Genomic DNA, 22,223 nt, shown 5'->3' on the forward strand with positions numbered 1-22,223 from the left:
AACTGCAGACTTTAATACAACCAGACAAGAAAAAAAGGGTAGAGGTTTTTGTCTCTCCTCCCACTGGCACCTGCACTCATTTGCTTTCCAGCAAGGCCTTTTTATAACTTTTTATAATATACTTGCAAATATGCAGTGTATAAAATTCATAGTGTAAATTCTTTGTGCATAGTTAGGAGCTTCTTAGATATTAATGCACATGTTCGTGTTTTACATGTGTGATTGCATATTGTTTGCTCCATTACACATTGTGCATGGTACATGTTAACAAGTATAAAATGCAGTTTGAAAAGTATAAAATTGTAGTTTAAAACCACAGTTGTACTTCTTATGTTTCTTATTCAGGAAATGGGATTTGCTCAGTATCTGGTGATCCTCACTACACCACATTTGATAAACACACCCACCATTATATGGGCACCTGTTCCTACACTGTGACCAAACCCTGCAACGAGTCCTCTGGCTTGCCGTATTTCACTGTCGAGACCCAGAATGAGAACAGAGGAAATAATAAGAAGGTTTCCTACGTCAGGGCTGTGGTGATCAATGTTAACAATGTGACTGTCATTCTCGGCAAGGGACGCACCGTACAGGTATGTAATCTGACAGTGATGGTTATTCTACAGTCACTTATACATTTCTTTGGAAGACCAAAGAGCAGGTACTTGTAGTATTTAATGCAGAAACATAGATAATGAAATTAAAAGGGAATATTTACCAATTTTTAAAGACATAGTACTTAATTGTATACCTGTGCATTTTGGACTTTTCAAGAAAAACAGATTTAAAGATGTCACCATGGAAATGTAACCTTGGTAAGCACTAATTTAAGTACATGTCTTTTCAGGTCAATGGGGCAGTGGTTGTTCCACCTGTCACCTCTATCAGTGGAGTTAAAATCTACTTGAGCGGAAAGTTTGTTGTCCTAGAGACATCCTTTGGACTGAGGGTGCGATTTGATGGTAACCACCGTGTTGACGTCACTTTGCCAACCTCCTACAATGGCCTCCTCTGTGGAATGTGTGGTATGACCAATTGTACACTTTTGCCCCAGTTCAGAACATAACTGACCTGCTTGGATTGCAAACCCAAAGTATTAGGTCAAATAAACTGCTGTGCCGTCACCTTTATGTTGAGTCTTTATGTTTATTGTCCTCACAGGAAATTTTAATGGAAACCCCAAAGATGACAACTTGAAACCAGACAATACACCAGCTGCAAATAGCAATGAGTTGGGAGACAGCTGGGAGGTTCCTGACCCAAGACCTGAGTGAGTAACCTTACAGAGCGGCGTACAGCCACATTTTTATTTTTCACACAAGCATGTTATTTAATTCTCAATTCAGTTGTATTTATATGGCATTAAATACAATCCAAATTGTTTTAAGACGCTCTACAGAACCCATAGTCTCAAATCCTCTAGAGCACATAGAGAGATGGAGCAGGGTTGGGGACTCTGAGAAGTCCTGTCTGTTCTTGTACAGACATGTGCATCACATGCTAATGCTCTCTGTTATTGAGAAGCAAGAGCTGAACAGCCGTAATCACTCTCATGGTATGGGAAAAAAGTAAAAGAGTTGATAACTGTAGGTTATACTGGGCAGAGATATTAGTTAATGACAAGGATTAATGCTCAGTACATGGGATGTCCTCCCAGCACCCACTCAGTTACGCTGTAGCCTTAATAGGAAAGAGATAGAGCCAGGGAGGCCGTGAGTGTTATTATATCATTCGTGTTTTTTTATTGCCATGTAGCTAATTCTAATTCTAGTAAAGAAACTCTACCAATACATTGACTGGAATTTGTTTCTAAAGTTAAAACATAATTAATTAAAAATAGCATTTCTATCACAATTGTTCCCCATCACCACAAATGATGTATCCTCCAAGCTCTCAATATCTGCACTAAATCTTACAGTAATCATACCTAAAAATTGTGAAATAGAATGTGTTTTGTGTGCAGACTGCCAGTCACCTGTATGTACAAAAAACTTTGCTGCTCCATTCTGATGAATTCTCTACATTCTCCCCAGCTGTTCTAATGGTGGAGGACAGGATGACTGTGATAAAAATGTGGAGGAGGAGGCCAAGAAGCCCACCAACTGTGGCATGATATCTGATCCCAATGGTATGACCCACACATATTGTACATACAGAATGAACAGGCTCTGATACAGTAATGTTGTTACAAGAAGCTCAACCATGCCAAGCTCAGCACAGCAGGGAGTGGGGAATGAGAATGCTTGTTTTTTTTGGTGGGTTGGGGAAAATATGACAAAGTTAGTAATATAATTTGTGATAATGCAGTATTGTTATTGGTTTGATGTGAAGTTTGAATATATGGTGTTTAGTGAAGTAGCCTCTTCAACACTGTTGTTAATGTTGAGAATTATTGTAGAGCAGCTTGATGCCATGCTGTATAATGAGTTCACCAGGCATTGATCTCTACTACACTTCTGTCTTTGATTTTAATCACAGGCGTCTTCAAACCCTGCCACTCTGTTGTGCCCCCGGAGCCATTCTTTGAAAACTGTCTATACGACATGTGTGCGACGGGTGGTCAGACTGTGGCTCTGTGCCAGGCCATAGAGAGCTATGCTGACACATGTGCTGCTGCAGGAGTCTCCATTGCATGGAGAAACGATTCATTTTGTCGTAAGTGTGTGTGTGTGTGTGTGCTGATAGAAAACAAACAGGATCTCCAGCAGTCATTACTACCTACTTTGTTACTACAGCTGATGATTTGGTATTATCCCAACAAACCACAACTATCACATTGAATTTAAGAGTGTATACAGTTATGACTTTCCCAGTGGTAAATAATTTTGCATGTGCAGTGATTCAGATCATTTAGAACATTTAGACAGGTCAACTTGGAAGTGTCTTACTATTAGTGTATTAGTACAATTTAAAGTTATATACTGCAACTTAAAAGGGATGATTATCTTGAGCATACGCCTTTTCTAAATGTTTTCCTCCTCCCTGCAGCTCTAAATTGCCCCCAGGGCAGTCATTATTCTCCCTGTGGCCCTGCTTGCCCCCAGCCCAGCTGTCAAGACCCTGCAGGACCCGGTGGCTCCTGCAACCTTCCCTGTGTGGAGGGTTGCTTCTGTAACAAGGGCCTCATCCTCAGTGGAGACAAATGTGTCCCGTTCAACGAGTGTGGCTGCACTGATGAAGATGGGCAATATAGGCCGGTGAGTGAGCTTGCTTTGTGGGCTCAGGCAGAATTCCTATTTTTCTTATTTTTTACAATAAAATACATTAATGTTGAGATGTGTTAAACTTGTTTATGTGCATGTGTAGGTTGGAGACGCTTGGTTCACACAGACTGACTGTTCAGAGCGCTGTAAGTGTAGCAGCCAAGGAAATATCACCTGCGAGCCTTGGCAGTGCAGCCCTGCACAGGAGTGTGGAGTGGTAGAAGGAGTACTGGATTGTCACTCTACTGGTAAAATGAACACAGACTTGATGATCAAAGATTCATTGCACTTCATTTGCTCACATAAAATATATTTTTTCACTGAGCCTAATTTCCTACCACAGGTAAAGGAGTGTGTCATGTAGCTGGAGATCCTCACTACTTCACGTTTGACAGTGTGATGCACACGTTTATGGGCACCTGTACATATACTCTGGTGGAGGTATGAGTTGAATTTGACTGCTTCTCACTCACATGCACCTCATTAGTCATGTTGTATGCCTGTATTTTCTTCTGTACAGCTTGTCTGTTGTAAATCATTCTGAAACTATAAAAATCAAAACGTAAAATTGTGTTGTTTAAATTTCTATGTCTAAATCCTTCAGGTGTGTAATACCACCAACGTAACTCCCTTCAAGATAGTGGGTAAAAATGAAGAACGTGGTCAACCAGAAGCCTCCTATATTCGCTCTGTGACAATCTACTTGCCTCATGACACTGTGATTGAACTGCAGAAGGGCCGCAGAGTTCTGGTATGGAAGATTCTTTCTTTTTTTTTTTTTTTTTTTTTTTTCTTTTTTTTTTCCGCCACCACCTCCCCTCTTCGGAGGACAACTTTATTTTTAATAAAGCAAACAGAAAAAGAAAAGGTACATTATTTTGTCCTACCGTAATCATACAACCCTTTTAGTGGAACCCAGGATACATAAGGGGAGGGGAGATTAAAGCACCACTTACAGTGAGATACGTGTAAAATACGCAACACATATAAGATACATCTAAGACAAGTATACAATGTAGCGCATAAAACAACATATACAACATATAAGACATGACAAGATAACAGACAGGCAACAGAGGGACAAGACAGTTGACAAACACAAAGACAGAATATTAGCTATTGATCTTAGGTTCACATTGGTCACGGTTTGAGGGTGAGGGGAGAGAGGTATGGAAACAAGTTATACTCGAATGTGAGTGATGCGTGTATGTGTGTGCATGTGTGTATGAGTATGTACTGTATGTGTGTAGGCTGTATGTGTAAAGTGGTGTCTAGATGGAAAAAAAAAAAAATAAATAATAATAATAAAAAAGATATAAACTTAATACATGATGGAAGAGAGAGGTATGTGTCTGGTAATGTACGCGGCTTGTAGTTATGTTTTTGTGGAATTGAGGATTGCAGAAAAAGGAGACCAGGCGTCTTCAAAGGCTGATATTTGTTTCTTTGTGTGTGCGTTGTGTTTCTCTATTGAAATGTGTTCTGAGATTAAATTGATCCAGTGGTTGATATGGCAAGATTTCTTTGATTTCCAGTTTTGGAGGACTACTTTCTTAGCGACAGCTAGAGAAGTGAGCAACAGATTCCTGTATTTTTCCTGGATATGGATTTCTGAGAGGTCACCAATGAGACAGAGTGTTGGGGATGCTGGGATTCTGTAGCTCAGGATTGTGGACAGTGTTTCCGTGACTGAGATCCAGAAGGAGTGAACCGGTTGGCAGTGCCACATGGCGTGCAAATAGTTGTCTGTGCTACCTAAAGTGCATTGTGAACAGATATCGGTGTTGTGTAGTCCCATTTTAAACATTTTACTTTGGGTGATATGAGTTCTGTGAATGACTTTATATTGTATAAGTTGCAGGTTTGTGTTATTGGTCATGAGAAATGTATTCTTGCATATTTGTTCCCAGTACTCAGGGTTGGGAGAGATGGCCAAGTCGAAGATTCTTTCTGTAGATATTTAGTTATAATTGTAGAAAACGGTGAGGGATACAGTATAAAATAATCATTAAAGACTAATATACAGTACCACTTGAAAGTTTTAGCTCCCTTCAGAATTTTCTGTATTTCTGCATAGAATGACTCATAAACAGATTTTCACACAGTCCTGAAAGTAGACAAAGACAACCCAATCCTGACGTTTTTAAGAATTGACTGGTATAATTCAGAATTCATTGGTCCATTAATGATGGCAAGCCGCCCCTGATGGATCAGAACAGGCCCAAACGAGGACATTACCAACCCTATGTTTCACTGACGAGTAAACTGCAAGTTACTGTGATTCCTCTGTGACCTATTATGCGTCTTGCCTTGTTCATCAGTCACTCCTGTGGAGAGTAAGTCCCTGGAAACATTTCTGAACAGATGGTCTCTAATTTAGTCTTGAAATTACTTGTAATTCTGTATTTACTTTCCACACCCCAGATATGTAATATTGGCTCATTTTCCTGAACAAAGAAACACAAAAGAATAATATTTTTTTTATTTTTGTTTGGTTAATTTGGTTCACTTTGTGTACTATTATGACTTTGGCTGCCATCAGAAAAAAAAAAATATGCAGGAATGTACAACATTTTGAACTGTGCAGAAGTACTAAGCACTGTACTTTCCCTGTCTTAGTTGAATGGACGACGTGTGCGAACCCCAGTTTCCATTGACTTGGTCGGAGCCAAAGTTCTAACCAGTGGGGCGTACATTGTGCTGTACACAGATTTTGGTCTGCAGGTAAAATTTGATGGAGTCCATCACCTGGAGATCACTGTTCCTGGAGAATACTTCAACAAGGTACAAAGATATCTGGTCATTCTGTTGCTTTAACTCATTGCCCCTCCATCACATTTGTGTCATTCTGATAGTATATAACAAAATGTTTTAATATTTGTATCATTCTAATTGTATTTGTTTATTTACTGAATCTGAAAAGCTACAAGATGTAACCTTTTCAAGTTTCTTCAGCATATGAGACACTGTAATTACTTTGTGCCACCCTTCTCCTCCTCAGTTGTGTGGCATGTGTGGGAACTACAACCACAACTCCTCAGATGACAACCTGATGCCTAACAAGAAACCAGCCAAGGATGTGATTGAACTTGGCAACAGCTGGAAATCAGATGGAGACAGTGACCCTGGGTCAGTGGGTACCAATCTTTTCACATGTTGTGTGAGGCCTTCACTGTATCACAAACCTATTTCACATTCATCTGACTGTACATTGAGTTAAGAACTCTTGGAAGCACCAAATACATCATCTAGCCAGTGTAGATACCATACCATTCTGCGTAACGTAAACATTTACAGTTGGTTTGAGTTTTTTGATGTGATTGATGGTGTGCTGCACCTGCAAAAAATAAAGCTTCAATAAAGCAAAGTAATCACAGAAGGGCAGTGATCAGATGGAGCTTCTTACAAACCAGCAGCCCCTGTTTGTGCCCCTTATGCATTGATATCCATTCTAGAAAAAGCTCTGTCAGAGTGCTTCGATTACTCCCAGTGTCTAGTATGCACCTAAGGGGAACACCACCTATCTGAATGTCTACTTCAGACTAGTTTATTAATTAATGTGATTAGCTCAGTTTATATGTGAGCTAAGTCACAAAGAGAAACTGCAATATTCGGAAACCTGACTAAGTCATGATCAATTATCCAAATATTCTCCTCTGTAGCTGTCAGCCAGACACTCGTCCAGACGTTCACCCAAACTGCACCACAGAAGAAGAACAGCTGTATGAGGCTCAGTGTGCAAAGGTTATATTATCTGACATCTTCAAGCCTTGCCACTCTCTGGTGGTTCCTGAGGCTTTTCTGGGTAACTGCATCTACGATATGTGCGAGTATGACGGCATGCAGGCAACACTGTGCAACAATGTGGAGGCGTACGCTCAGGCCTGTCAGAGCGCTGGATTAACCATTGGCTGGAGAAACAACACATTCTGCCGTAAGTTATAGTACTCAAATGAATAATTTAAATAAAGTCAGATATCTAGTTTTCCTATTTTCTTACCTAATTTTCTTGATTTCCATGATGCAGCCCTGCCCTGCCCTCCTCACAGCCACTATTCAGACTGTACTCCCCCTTGCCCCCCCACATGCTCTGACCTCTTCCCCATCTTCTGCCACCTCCCTCCTACTGCCTGTGTGGAGGGCTGCCAGTGCGACGCCGGCTATGTCCTCAGTGATGGCAAGTGTGTTTCTCTGGACAAATGTGGCTGCCTGGACTCAGACAGCGAGTACCATGACGTAAGTGCAACAATGTCTTTCACAGAATGTGGTATAATGGATCATCCTAAATTCTTAAATCAAAATCTTCAATTCTTTGAATTCAATACTGTGTTGAACAGTCAGTGAGCTGTGTCTATGCTATAATTAGCTAATAATGTTGCTGTTTATGCGTGAATAGGTGGGAGACTCATGGCTAAAAGAAAAGTGTGCTGAGTCATGTACCTGTAACCCTGGTGGCAAAATCACATGTAAGAACCACATCTGTCGTTCCAACTCTGTGTGCTCCCTGGACAAATATGGAGACCTCTCCTGCAAACCGACCAGTGAGTCCATCTCTAAACTGTGATGCACATTTGTTATGTATAACATAAAAACACATAGAAAAGCAGAATAACAATAATTTACATGTTGTTTTAAATATTACACATGTTAATAATTTCATTTATATTATCATCCTCTGTAGAGTTCGATAAGTGCACCATCTCTGGGGATCCTCACTACAGAACATTCGATGGTTTCTCCCATCACTTCCAGGGTCCTTACACATATGTCCTGGCTCAGAGCCACAACTTGACCTCCCTGTCACCTTTTGTGGTGAGGGGAAAGAATCTCAGACGTGGGGGTAACAGGAAGGTGTCATTCCTGGATCAGATGTACATTGATGTTTACAATGTCAATGTTCGCTTTAGACAGAAGAAGACTATCCTGGTCAGTAGTGTGTCTTTCTCAGAGTACCATTTATTTTCTTGTTTGGTTCTAAAAACAGCATATTATATCTTCTCTAGGTGAATGGGGAGCGTGTTGCACCTCCTCTCAGTCCGGTTGCTGGCTTGACTATCACAATGAACTCCAAGGAGCTCAAGCTCACCACCGACTTTGGACTGACTGTACGTTTTGATAGCAAAAGTCGCGGAGGTAAGAGAAGAGGAAAAATGGGTACTTGAAAACAGAGCCCAGGCTTTTTTTTTTTTTTGAGGAATATGTTAATTTCCCTCCACTGTGTGTCTGTTTGTGTATCAGAGGTCATACTCCCCAGCACCTATAGAAATTCTGTCAGAGGACTGTGTGGGAACTATGATGGGATCACCAGAAATGAGTACATGAAACCAGATGGGGAGGTGGTCAGGAACCTAAACACGTTTGGAGAAAGCTGGAGGGTCAGTGACCGACAGGCTGAAGGACTGAAGACCTCTGACCTTCCTGTCACGGTCCATACCCGCAAGTATGTCCACAATCAAGTTGACTGTCTTTTGTAATTTTTTAATACAGTTTTGTAGATATCAATATTGGACGGAAATTAGTTATTTAAAGCAAAATGCCAAAAAAATCTTAATTCTCCAGATCCAGTTTTCTAAGATAGAAAACGCTGTATGCTGTGGTTTTGGTCAACATCTCAACTTGAAATAATGGCATTTGCATTATTTATTTGACATTTATTGCAATGAGCAATCAATCTATTATTAAAGAAAATGAAGTTCAGATGTTTCAGTGATCGTTAAGATGAAATAAGAAAAAAGGAAATTACACTTCCAGTGCAGATGCATAATTTTGCCAGAGTCCTAACAAGCTGAAACATTCAGTAATGAAAATCTATTGGACTAACAGACTCGGTTGTTGTCAGTTACCACTACTAAAAACTCTTACTTTCATAGTCCATCCTTTAATTTATAAACCTCAGTTAGACACAGAGATAACATGACAATAATGATAACAATGCTCTGTTTCCTTTGTGTCTCCAGAATTAGGGAGGAGACTGATCCAGATCCAGGATTTGGGACATCAGACTGCTCTCAATCTGAGCTCAATGACTACAACAGCGTGTCTCAATGCGGAGCGTTGTCTGACCCCAAAGGCCCATTTGCTGCCTGCCATGCAACACTACCACCCAAAACGTATCAAGAGTGAGTCTGTTTTCCTGTGTGATTGTGTGTAATTGTGGCAGGTGTAGTTCTGGTGGTAGAGCAGGTTGTCCATGGATTGAAGGTTTGACTGTTTGATCCCAACCCCTCCACATGCCAAAATGTCCTTGGGCAAACAGATACACATGGTCATTCTTTAGGCAACATTAATGCTTTGGATTGTTTGTGTGAGTTGGCAGCCTTTGTTTATTCTTGGCAGAGGTGGGACCAAGTCACTGTTTGGCAAGTCCCAAGTAAGTCCCAAGTCTTAGCAGTCAAGTCCAAGTCGAGTCCCAAGTAAAGACAGAGAAGGGCAAGTCGAGTCCAAGTCCAAGTAACACCAAAGCCAAGTCGAGTCCAAGTCCAAGTCCCAAGCTTCTTCGAGTCCTGAACAAGTCATCATGTACTCTTCACTTAATAATGCCATTATTAGACTAACTATCATAATTTCAACATATCAACCTAATCTACAGTATATTTTTTTAATATAAACACAGATTAAAATATGCATATATTTTGAAATAGGAAACGCTCGAGTGACATCTAGTGGCCAAATGTTGGTATCCTGCACATTAACATTAGCGAAATCTAACATTGTTCAATGTATTCTTACTCTAATATCTAATACTGTATAGGAAATGAATAGATAGCTACAAGTTACTCAGCACAGCTGCAAATATATATTGTTTTCCAAATTGCGGCGTCCACTGTAAGGATGCGTAATAATTTGGCTGATGGCATTTACTGCGCTAGGCCACAAATTTTCCTGCAAACAATGTAAGGCTGTCTGCCAGTGGCGACTCATGAAGGAAGCCAAAGATATGATTACAACAAATGGTGACGAGAAGAGTCGTAAAGCTACATTCAATTGTACATTTAGAATTCAGTAAATGTAAATATTTTATGTTTATACATAATTTACTATGTTGACTGTGTAGCCTACGTGTATTTTTTACCCGTGACTGAAAAAAAAGAAAAGAAAAAATAGCTGGCTCACACGTAGCCTAGACAGAGAAAAGCTGACTCTGACATTCCTGGTCCAGATTGACCACGGTAACATGGGGGAAATAGTCTACTTTAGGCCTACGAACATTATCAGACCAGGATATAGGCTAGTACACTTGGCAAAATAGGACCATCTTGGCTGTGAAAAGTGTGTGATTTAGACCAGTGATTTTCAACCTTTTTTGAGCCAAGGTACATTTTTTTCATTGAAAAAATTAAAATAAAAAAAAATGAAGCTCTGTAGCCTAAAGTAACAATATAAAGTCATTCTTGTCAAAGTGTCTTGAATAGGAATCAAATAAACACAAAGAAAAAAGTCTTATACGGTATATATATATATATATATATATATATATACACAGACACTCGACAATGGCATATTATTTGCATATAATAATTTGCGGCACAGTGGTTGAAAAACACTGATTTAGACTATTTTGTTTGTCATGCAGACCGGACGCTCAGCTGCATGTCTCTGTATCGGCCAGCAGGCTCTGCCCGTTCGTCTCGCATGTTTTTGTTTTTATTTTTTGTTTTCCTCGCGGAAGTGAATGAGTCTCTGGGGTGTCTTGGTCCACGATCAGGAAATGTAGTTTTTGACTCGAGACATGTCAAGTCATTACAAGTCAAAGAGGCCAAGTCCGATTCAAGTCTCGAGTGAATAGCATTCAAGTCCAAGTCGAGTCGCAAGTTATGGCGAATTTTATCAAGTCGAGTCTGAAGTCATTAAAATCATGACTCGAGTCTGACTCGAGTCCAAGTCATGTGACTCGAGTCCACATGTCTGATTCTTGGTATGTGTGTCTGTGTTTGTTTCTCCAGTGACTGTTTGTTTGACTTGTGTGCTGAGAGTGGCAGTTTGGAATTACGCTGTGCCAGTTTTGAGGTGTATGCTACAGCATGCCAAGAGGCTGGAGTCAAACTAGGACCTTGGAGACAGCAACTGAATTGTAGTAAGATGCTAAACACACACAGCAAGTTAAAGTAGTCCAATCCACATTTACACTGGATTGGAAAAGCAACAGTGGAATGAATTTGCAGATTTGTTTGGTGTGATGTGTGCTTTTAGGAGTATTGACTAAACCAGTGCAATCAGACGGGATTCTGATGTCTTTCTCTCTTTGTCCTAGCCCTTCCCTGTGATGCCAACAGCACTTATTCCTCTTGTATGACACCTTGCCCCGCCTCCTGTGGTGATCTGGCAGCACCCTCTGAGTGTGACACCACTTCCTGTGTGGAAGGGTGTCAGTGTGCTGCGGGCTTTGTGATGAGTGAGGGAATCTGTGTGCCATACTCACAGTGTGGCTGCACCTTCCTCAACAGATACTACCCTGTAAGCGGCCTTAAGTTACAACAGTGACTGTGTGTCAGTATGTGAAGATATGATCTCATTAGAATTCTCCTGCTTCTCACTCTCCTTCCTACAGCTGAACGAGAAGTTTGTGACTGATGACTGTTCGCAGTCCTGTGAATGCACGAGCACTGGCGCTGTTTGCCAACCCAAAACCTGCCAAGATGGATATGTCTGCACCATTTACAACTTCAAACGTGACTGCCACAGAGGTTTGTGTGTCTTTCTGTGTGTATTTGTGTCAGTAATTCACAGCCATGTTGTGGGGCCCCCATCACTTTTGGGAACAAAATAAAAGTATTGTATGAACCTCATGTATGAACCGCCAGACACGGTCAATTTAGTTTCTTGCTAACTTACTACAGACATAGGCATAAATCATAAAACACCAGCTTACCAGTTACAATGTTCACAACAAAAGGTTCATTCCCAAGTCATGTAGCAACTGTCCAGAGGCCTAACTCAGCTACTGTCTTAAAGCTGGCCCGGAGAGTGGCCATCTTACAGCAATGAAACAGCTTCCACAACATGATGGCCTGCAGGGGTGCTGTGAAGCATTGCTCATATACTCTCAGCAATAGCATTCCAGTGCTTGCATGTGAGTCTTGGTCACAGTAGAGGTCAGATGTTGTGCCACTCAACTCCCAGGGAATGTCTGGCTAAATCAGGGGACAACACTGACAATGAAGAGTGATCCTCTCCACAATGATGAGGAAGCAGATGGAGGGGAGACGGAGGGGACCCAGAAGCAAGCAGCTTCCAGACACCGGAACTTGTAGTGTTTGTGAGGATGGCAGTTTGAGCCTTGAGTGATTAGTTAGCGTCCACAAACATCTTGTCCCTCTCTGGTAGGGGACTTTACTGTTCAAGGCCTCATACAGTGAGGAGTGATTTGCTGGGTCTCTCTCCTCTGGTCCTCTATGGAAAGGGGGACACTATTTTTTATAATGTATTTGTTGATATCATATTTGTTAATCAACGTGCTGTGTCTTCACTTGGTACCTTAACCCTGACATACAATCTCTAACTGATGACATCAAACATATGTTTTGTTTTTTGTTCCAGAGAGTCCATGCCTCAGCAACCCCTGTCTGAATGGTGGGACATGTGAGGAGACTGGCAACAACACATATGTCTGTAAATGTCCAGAGGGCTTTGGAGGCGCAAACTGTGAAGGTATGGCAAACATCATCCTTTTTATCTTTGTCTGATGAAAATATCTTTTACTCTTGTAGGGAGCTTTACTATTCAGGGCCTCATACAGGGTCCACATGAATCGAGCAGTTTGGGTAATAAAGCAGTGATCTGTATGTCAATACCTTTTCACCTTAATATATGCAAAGGATCCAAGGGCTCACTTCTGAGCTTCATAATACGAGACAGATTCTTCTTATGTCATTGGGGTGGCTGTGAATATTGCATATGATTTGGGGGTTAGATAGACCTTGGCTGGAAACAGTTGAGGTACTATCAAGAACTGGCACCCACCTTGTCAAAGATAAACATTTAGAGCTTTTGGTGAGACTATTCATGTGGGAATGATAAATAGAATGACAAGCAGTGAGTGGGTAGTTTGCTGAAAAGAAAAAAAAAGTATTGAACTGGCATATGCTTGTATGGTTTAAGTTCTGATTTTGGATTAAGTGAGCAGATGTGATAAACTTGACCTTTAGAGCATTTATCTCCTCAAAGACTGGATATGACTCATAAAGGATGTAAGATGTTCTTAGAGCTGACATTTCTGTTTGCTTATTGGAGGCTACCCACTGTAAAATTCTCAAAAGAGAGACTGTTTAGGAAGAGAGGAAGTGGTGCCACAGTTTTGTCTCCATGCTGTTAAGAGCATCTATGATCTAAGAGGAAGTGTTTCTCTGTTGATTAGGATGTTTTAATGGAATTCTTAGTGGTCTAAAAAAAATTACGAGATGTGCTGGGTCTCTCTCCTCTAGTCCTCTATGGAAAGGGGAACACTATTTTTTATAATGTATTTATTGATATCATATTTGTTAATCAACCTGCTGTGTCTTCACTTGGTACCTTAACCCTGACATACAATCTCTAACTGATGACATCAAACATATGTTTTGTTTTTAGATCCAGAGAGTCCATGCCTCAGCAACCCCTGTCTGAATGGTGGGACATGTGAGGACACTGGCAACAACACATATGTCTGTAAATGTCCAGAGGGCTTTGGGGGCGCAAACTGTGAAGGTATGGCAAACATCATCCTTTTTATCTTTGTCTGATAAAAATATCTTTTACTCTTGTAGGGGGCTTTACTATTCAGGGCCTCATACAGGGTCCACATGAATCGAGCAGTTTGGGTAATAAAGCAGTGATCTGTATGTCAATACCTTTTCACCTTAATATGTGCAAAGGTTTCAAGAGCTCACTTCTGAGCTTCATAATACGAGACAGATTCTTCTTATGTCATTGGAGTGGCTGTGAATATTGCATATGATTTGGGGGTTAGATAGACCTTGGCTGGAAACAGTTGAGGTACTATCAAGAACTGGCACCCACCTTGTCAAAGATAAACATTTAGAGCTTTTGGTGAGAATATTCATGTGGGAATGATAAATAGAATGACAAGCAGTGAGTGGGTAGTTTGCTGAAAAGAAAAAAAAAGTATTGAACTGGCATATGCCTGTATGGTTTAAGTTCTGATTTTGGATTAAGTGAGCAGATGTGATAAACTTGACCTTTAGAGCATTTATTTAAGACTGGATATGACTCATAAAGGATGTAAGATGTTCTTAGAGCTGACATTTCTGTTTGCTTATTGGAGGCTACCCACTGTAAAATTCTCAAAAGAGAGACTGTTTAGGAAGAGAGGAAGTGGTGCCACAGTTTTGTCTCCATGCTGTTAAGAGCATCTATGATCTAAGAGGAAGTGTTTCTCTGTTGATGAGGAGTTTTTAATGGAATTCTTAGTGGTCTAAAACAAATTACGAGATGTGCTGGGTCTCTTTCCTCTGGTCCTCTATGGAAAGGGGAACACTATTTTAATAATGTATTTGTTGATATCATATTTGTTAATCAACCTGCTGTGTCTTCACTTGGTACCTTAACCCTGACATACAATCTCTAACTGATGACATCAAACATATGTTTTGTTTTTAGATCCAGAGAGTCCATGCCTCAGCAACCCCTGTCTGAATGGTGGGACATGTGAGGAGACTGGCAACAACACATATGTCTGTAAATGTCCAGAGGGCTTTGGGGGCGCAAACTGTGAAGGTATGGCAACCATCATCCTTTTTATCTTTGTCTGATGAAAATATCTTTTACTGTTGTAGGGAGCTTTACTATTCAGGGCCTCATACAGGGTCCACATGAATCGAGCAGTTTGGGTAATAAAGCAGTGATCTGTATGTCAATACCTTTTCACCTTAATATGTGCAAAGGTTTCAAGAGCTCACTTCTGAGCTTCATAATACGAGACAGATTCTTCTTATGTCATTGGAGTGGCTGTGAATATTGCATATGATTTGGGGGTTAGATAGACCTTGGCTGGAAACAGTTGAGGTACTATCAAGAACTGGCACCCACCTTGTCAAAGATAAACATTTAGAGCTTTTGGTGAGAATATTCATGTGGGAATGATAAATAGAATGACAAGCAGTGAGTGGGTAGTTTGCTGAAAAGAAAAAAAAAGTATTGAACTGGCATATGCTTGTATGGTTTAAGTTCTGATTTTGGATTAAGTGAGCAGATGTGATAAACTTGACCTTTAGAGCATTTATTTAAGACTGGATATGACTCATAAAGGATGTAAGATGTTCTTAGAGCTGACATTTCTGTTTGCTTATTGGAGGCTACCCACTGTAAAATTCTCAAAAGAGAGACTGTTTAGGAAGAGAGGAAGTGGTGCCACAGTTTTGTCTCCATGCTGTTAAGAGCATCTATGATCTAAGAGGAAGTGTTTCTCTGTTGATGAGGATGTTTTAATGGAATTCTTAGTGGTCTAAAACAAATTACGAGATGTGCTGGGTCTCTTTCCTCTGGTCCTCTATGGAAAGGGGAACACTATTTTAATAATGTATTTGTTGATATCATATTTGTTAATCAACGTGCTGTGTCTTCACTTGGTACCTTAACCCTGACATACAATCTCTAACTGATGGCATCAAACATATGTTTTGTTTTTAGATCCAGAGAGTCCATGCCTTAGCTACCCCTGTCTGAATGGTGGGACATGTGAGAAGACTGGCAACAACACACATGTCTGTAAATGTCCAGGGGGCTTTGAGGGCACAACCTGTGAGATAAAAACACAACTGGGTATGGCAAACAAAGTCTTTTTTATCTTTGTCTGATAAAAAATATCTTTTACAGTCACGGTTTGTAATTATTTCATGTTATCGTTACAGAAACCAAGTGGATTATTCTGATCGCCGTCTTGTCCTCAGTTGCCGCCATAGCCATTATTATCACCATTGTGTGTGTTGTTAAACACAAATGCAAGTGAGTCTTAATTGTTTTTGTGTAGTAATACAGTGATTGGATGTGTATGTATGTTTGTGTGTGTGTGTGTGTCTGGTAACAGAATTTTAGTGATTTTCAAAACCTAATGACGCAACAGTATCCTAAGGTGGGAAAATGACTGGAAATAACTGGAAGGTGGAACTGATAAAAGAGAGAATTTGCTTTAGAATGCCAGATGCTTTAGAAATGCATACTGCACATTGAAAAATAAATGATCATATTTGCATATTACACCGTGGTTGTAAGAAAATTTGAAATTCATCAATTTTGTGGAACTCCTGCGAGCATAACTGGGGAAGACATAGGAGATGCACCAAAAAGAAGAAAAAGACAAACATTATTGCAGTGAGCCACATTTATTGGCTATTTTCTCTACTCTGTATGCCACAAATCCTTCATAACTTTATAGACAGCTTCATACCCATTGTTACCTAACTAATGTTCCTATCCTCTACCTGGAACTTAGTTAATTTAAGAATCGAAAGTTAACCTTATTTAACTGATAACCAACCAAAAACTAACCAAAGTGATAAGTAGTCATGTCAGCAAAACATTCCGGCAGTTTAACTTGCTTATTTCTTATGAATGGTGTAATAGACAGTTAACATAACATTACCATTCTTTGCAATATATTGTGTATTTTAATTGGCAACCAGTAAGCAAAATACCCAAAATAGGTTGTTAGACATGAAGCTTTGAACAACAAGTGCGTCTAGTTCCAGGTGTTTGCTGGTGTTGTGAGTCTTTGCAATGCCATTCGATTTTTGGTTGTGTTGTGAGTCTTTGCAGTACACCTGTTGTCAAATGGATGAAAACGTTTTCTTAATTCACTTGTGTTTTCTGAAGTTGCAGTGCGCTGAGCTCTCTCTGCCACTGTACTTTAGAGCTCGTTCACACAATTATTATTATTATATTATTCTGTTTATTTTTTTCCTTTAAAAAAAGTTAGTCTGCTTATGCTGAATGTCTGTACATGCCTCAATATCACAGCCAATGCACTATAACACTTTATATGCAGCTCTAAATATATCCCATGTTCTCTTTTTTAGGTGTCCCCTATGAGAACATGGATGGCCAAAGAAATTCCACTATGGCCACTATGTGATGACACCGTGAATGCACCGTGGCGCTTTTTTAACGATCGTTAATCTGTTAATCAACCTCAGTCCTCATCAAAACTGCAAAATATAAAAGAAATAATCAGGATTTTAACCTTTAAGTGCCAATTTAAAAAATAAAGTCACTGATTTTGGGTGGGGAAAAACGCGGCAAAATTAGACATTTTTTTTTATTTTATTTTATTTTTAAATAGATGTATATTTATACAGAGAGAGAGAGGAGCTCATGACCCAGAGCGAGATTTAAGTGTCCCAGTGCAGAAATTAAAAACAAAAAATACACATTTTCCCACACAGAATATACATTCAGTGGTAAGATCACCTCTCATCTATGTAGTCCCTCCATTTCTTCCAATATTGGTCACCTTTTTCAGTATTGTATCTCAGGGAAAATGTTAACCTTTCCATGTTGTCAATTTCTTCAACTGTTCTTATCCAGTCTGAAATTGTTGGACATTCCTTGCTCAACCATTTCCTGGTTATTGCCTTTTTGTTATTTGCCAGTAATACTTGTAATAGGCATCTGTATTGTTTATTTTTTTCAAGAGGTATGTTTCCTAAATATATAACACTGAAACTGAGATCAGGCTACAAATTGATTATTGACTCAATTGCTGCTATAACGTCTTCCTAATAAGATGATATTATGGGACATTCCCAGAATATGCGAAAGTGGCCAGCTGACGCATTACCACACCCTGTCCAATATCGTCCTTGAGCTGGGTTATTGGTCTGTAAACTTTTGATTCTGGGAGTTATGAAGATTCTTACAATGTTTTTCCAGGTGAATTCCCTCCACAGATTTGAGCTAGAGGTAGTGTACAATGTCCTACAAATATTTAACCAATCATTATCAGTTAACTGTATATTAGCTTCTTTTTCCCATCTTGATTTAATGTACATTGTGGAGAGACCTCTGTCCTTCTGCAAAGCTGAATAAATCATGGAGATCAGTTTTCTGCTCGAATCTCCTTTATAATTATTGACAAATGTCTCTATTAGGTTTTTTCCTTCTTCTCCAGTAGTTCTGATGTTTTTATTTAAATAATAAATAATCGCAATAATTTTCAATATAAAAAATTATCAAAATGTACAGCATCAGATTTGCAATAAAACTTCCTTTCATACTGTTCTTTGCTTTATTTATTTATGACTAATTTATCAGATAAATATTTTTTTCAACTTTTTTTTGCTTAAATCTGTCAATCAACTTCAGCCCTCATCAAAACTACTAAATATTAAAATTAAAAAATATATATATCAAAATTTTATCAGTCTCTGATATGGGGAAAAATATACATAAAATGATCTATATTCAATATAAAAAATGATCGGAGACAGGAGATTTTTTACCTGTTATCACAGCATTGGATATGTCAAAGATTAGTAACATCATTGCCTTCTATGCATATTTCATTTTTGTGCAGCATCAGATTTTCATTAAAACTCCCTTTCATACTGACTGTTTTTGCCCCATTGACTCCCATTACAACCACATTATTTGAATGCACAGACATGACACTAAATAACAATGCATTTTACAATCCTGGTGATTCCCCCTCTTCAGAAGGGCTCAAATTTGGCAATTTTACTGTTGACCACCAAATCGCACCATTTACCCATTACATATGCCTGTTGCATTCAGTAATACACAGGATAAGATGTTATAATCCCTTGTGCCAAAATCCCAGGCAAAACACATTTAGAGGCCCTGTTCAGCTAAGAGACCCTACCTAACCTATGGTCATATAATATGACAATTAACCTATAATCTACATAAACTAAGTAAAAGCTGCTGGCTTGTAAGCCCATTGAGCAGCATAGTTCAGACATTGTAAAACATTAACTAAACGCTGCTGGCTTGTATGGCCCGCTCAGCAGCTAACCATAGCTACCACGTAACAAGAAGACAACAGCAGTATGCAGCATGTCATTGGGGTTTTCAAGTGGGCACCTCCCTTCACCGATGTTTCGTTAAGTTAGGCCCACGACACCTCGAGAAGGCTTAACAGTGATTTCCAGCGTCCTGGAGTCACCCCCCTCCACACCGCCACTGCACAACCCTGTTTCCCTCACCATTCGATGTCTATCAACAGCTAATATAGTAACTAATAACCACGTAACAAAAACAAATCTACCATGATTCGCCCCGTTGATGCGGACTGAACCACGAGCCAAACAAACAAATCTACCATGATTCGCCCCGTTGATGCGGACTGAAACACGTAACAAAAACAAATCTACCATGATTCGCCCCGTTGATGCGGACTGAACCACGAGCCAAACAAACAAATCTACCGTGATTCGCCCCGTTGATGCGGACTGAAACACGTAACAAAAACAAATCTACCGTGATTCGCCCCGTTGATGCGGACTGAACCACGAGCCAAATATTTATTGTATATTTAGCTTAGTTTCTGTATTAGATATATGGAGTTTATGAGAATATTAATGTGTGTGTGTGTGTGTGTGGGGGGGGGGGGGGCTGTCACTCTATGTAACATGAAAATCTGCTGGAAAATAAGAACTCAGAACACTTTGAACACTGCAGATGAGCTCACAGCACATACAAAGCATCAAGCACTGAGAGTGGCAAATAAGCAAAGAATACACAGTGTAAATCCCTTAATACTTCTTCTCTACTGGAGGTCGCATCACTCCTTTCAACTATCAGTCTGGCTACCTGGCACAGGCCTTGAAAGGACACTGCTACAATACAACAGAACATATGACATTTACCTCAAAAAAATGATATGTTTGGCAAGGTGGTTAGCACTGATGCCTCACAGCGAGAAGGTCACCGGTTCGAATCCATGGTGGAGTAGAATTCTGTGTGGAGTTTGCATGTTCTCCCTGTGTCTGCGTGGGTTCTCTCCGTGTACTCCAGCTTCCTCCCATCATCCAAAGACATGCTCATTAGGTTAACTGATGATTCTAAATTGGCCGTAGGTGTGAATGTGAATGGTTGTCTGTCTCTATGTTGGCCCTGTGATGGACTGGCCACCTGTCCAGGGTGTACCCCTGCCTCTCGCCCGATGACAGCTAGGCTCCAGCAGACCCCCGCGACCCTTAACAGGAATAAGCAGGTACAGAAGATGAATGAATGATGAATGAATTACAGCCCCCCCTTTGAGCATTTAATGCTCACATGATACAATTTATCCCACAAAAATCAACATAAATCAAACCCAAACTGAAAGATTTAAAATATAAAAACAGAAATAAAAACAGGAATGAATGAATGAACATGACTACATGTCACATTTAAGCTGTAAAATCATCCCGGATAAACCCCTAGAATGGAACAGATCAGAGAACTCTGGGGAACATGTAGGTATTGTCCGACAAGAGCATAAATCAGTGTATTGGTCATGACTGTCATACTTGGTAGAGCACAAAAAAGTAAAACTCAAATTACAGCAATCAGGCCTAAAAATGTGTCAGAACTTTCGTCAGCTCTTAAACCACCAGCTCCACCCTTTTGTGTCTCTCTGCTTTTCTCTTCATTCAGATGAGAGACAACACGTGACAGCTTGTTGTTCTATAATTCTACAGTCAATCTCTACAAAATCCCCTGGAAAAATCTCAACTGCATGTGTACTTGCATGTGTTCATCTGTGTTCATACATCTTTTGCATGTGGACTTTCTGGTCACAGGATGATTTGCTTGGTGTATAACTGTGTATCACCTAGGGGTGAAACAAACAGTTTCCTTTTTTTAGTCTAACAAAAAGCCTCCATAGATTACTATTTATGTTTAGTAAATTAAGTTCCTCTTTGGCAGTGGTTCTCAATTATTTTCTGTCATGTGCTTTTTTCCATTGAGCTCTCATTTTTGCAAAGTTCTCATTTGAATTTCCCGTTTCCTGTTCAGACACAGAGACATATTGTTTCATCAAAGACTGTTTTGCAGTTTCTGTTGCAGGTGCATTTGTCCTTGCGTTGCCTTATGGGGTGAGATCAAGTATGTCAGTCAGAGCATCACATTTTCTAACTGCAATTTGTTTTGGCTACAACATAGCATCAGGGAGAGCAGCAACCAAGACACAATGAGAAATAGGCTCATAGGCAACAGGCAACAAAATGACTGATTCACACAACGATTCTCTTCCCATATGACATATGGGACAGTATGGTGACAACTGTTACGTTTGAAGACCTCTTCATTTAATCATGACATTTCAATGAAGCAGTGTATCTGTTGCTCCAACAGTTTTCATGTAGCATGAACTCTGTCTGCAACTATAAGATACATCATTTATTTATATGGTTTGTCTGAGGACAGAGGTCAGCAATCTTATCTTTAGCAATTGTTTATGCAGATTCAGTACATTCAACTGTCTGATCAATCAGGTGTACAAGGGCTTAATCACTGTGTGTACAGTTAACTAACGTTTCAGATGTGTAGGTTGATTTCTCATCTCCATCTCTCTGTCAGAACCAGATTGATCTTACCCTGGCCCCACCACTAGTCAGTTTGCTTGATGGCGATTTTCTAGACAGTACTTGGCCTAGTGACTGATCTTTCTGCATCTGAGACAGGATTCACCCCTGTCATGGAACCTCTTTTTCCTTCCATTTGTGGGCCACGGGTATCAGAAAAGACTGCATATACTTCAATGGTTTCCATATTTTTGCCTGCCTATCCAACACAGGTACTTCTTATTATTTTGCTTCTTACAAAGGTCCCACACTGCATCTCTGTACGGGCCATTATCAGCATGGACCCATTCCGGTTTCAACAGTCTCAAATTCATCTACTGCAGCTGCTTGTAAAATCTCCTTCCACTCTGCTCCATCCCGTTCCCATCTGGCTCCTCAGCAGTCCATACAGCTCCATAGTTGTAAGTCAGTGCTCTTTGCAAAAAGTTACACTTTCTCAGGATATGCAATTTTTCACACTGGGGAGGTGCACTGCTGCATCTTTTAAGTCACTGAAAGT

This window comes from Chelon labrosus, assembly GCF_963514085.1.
Source record: "Chelon labrosus genome assembly, chromosome: 1".
Taxonomy (NCBI): Eukaryota; Metazoa; Chordata; class Actinopteri; order Mugiliformes; family Mugilidae; genus Chelon; species Chelon labrosus.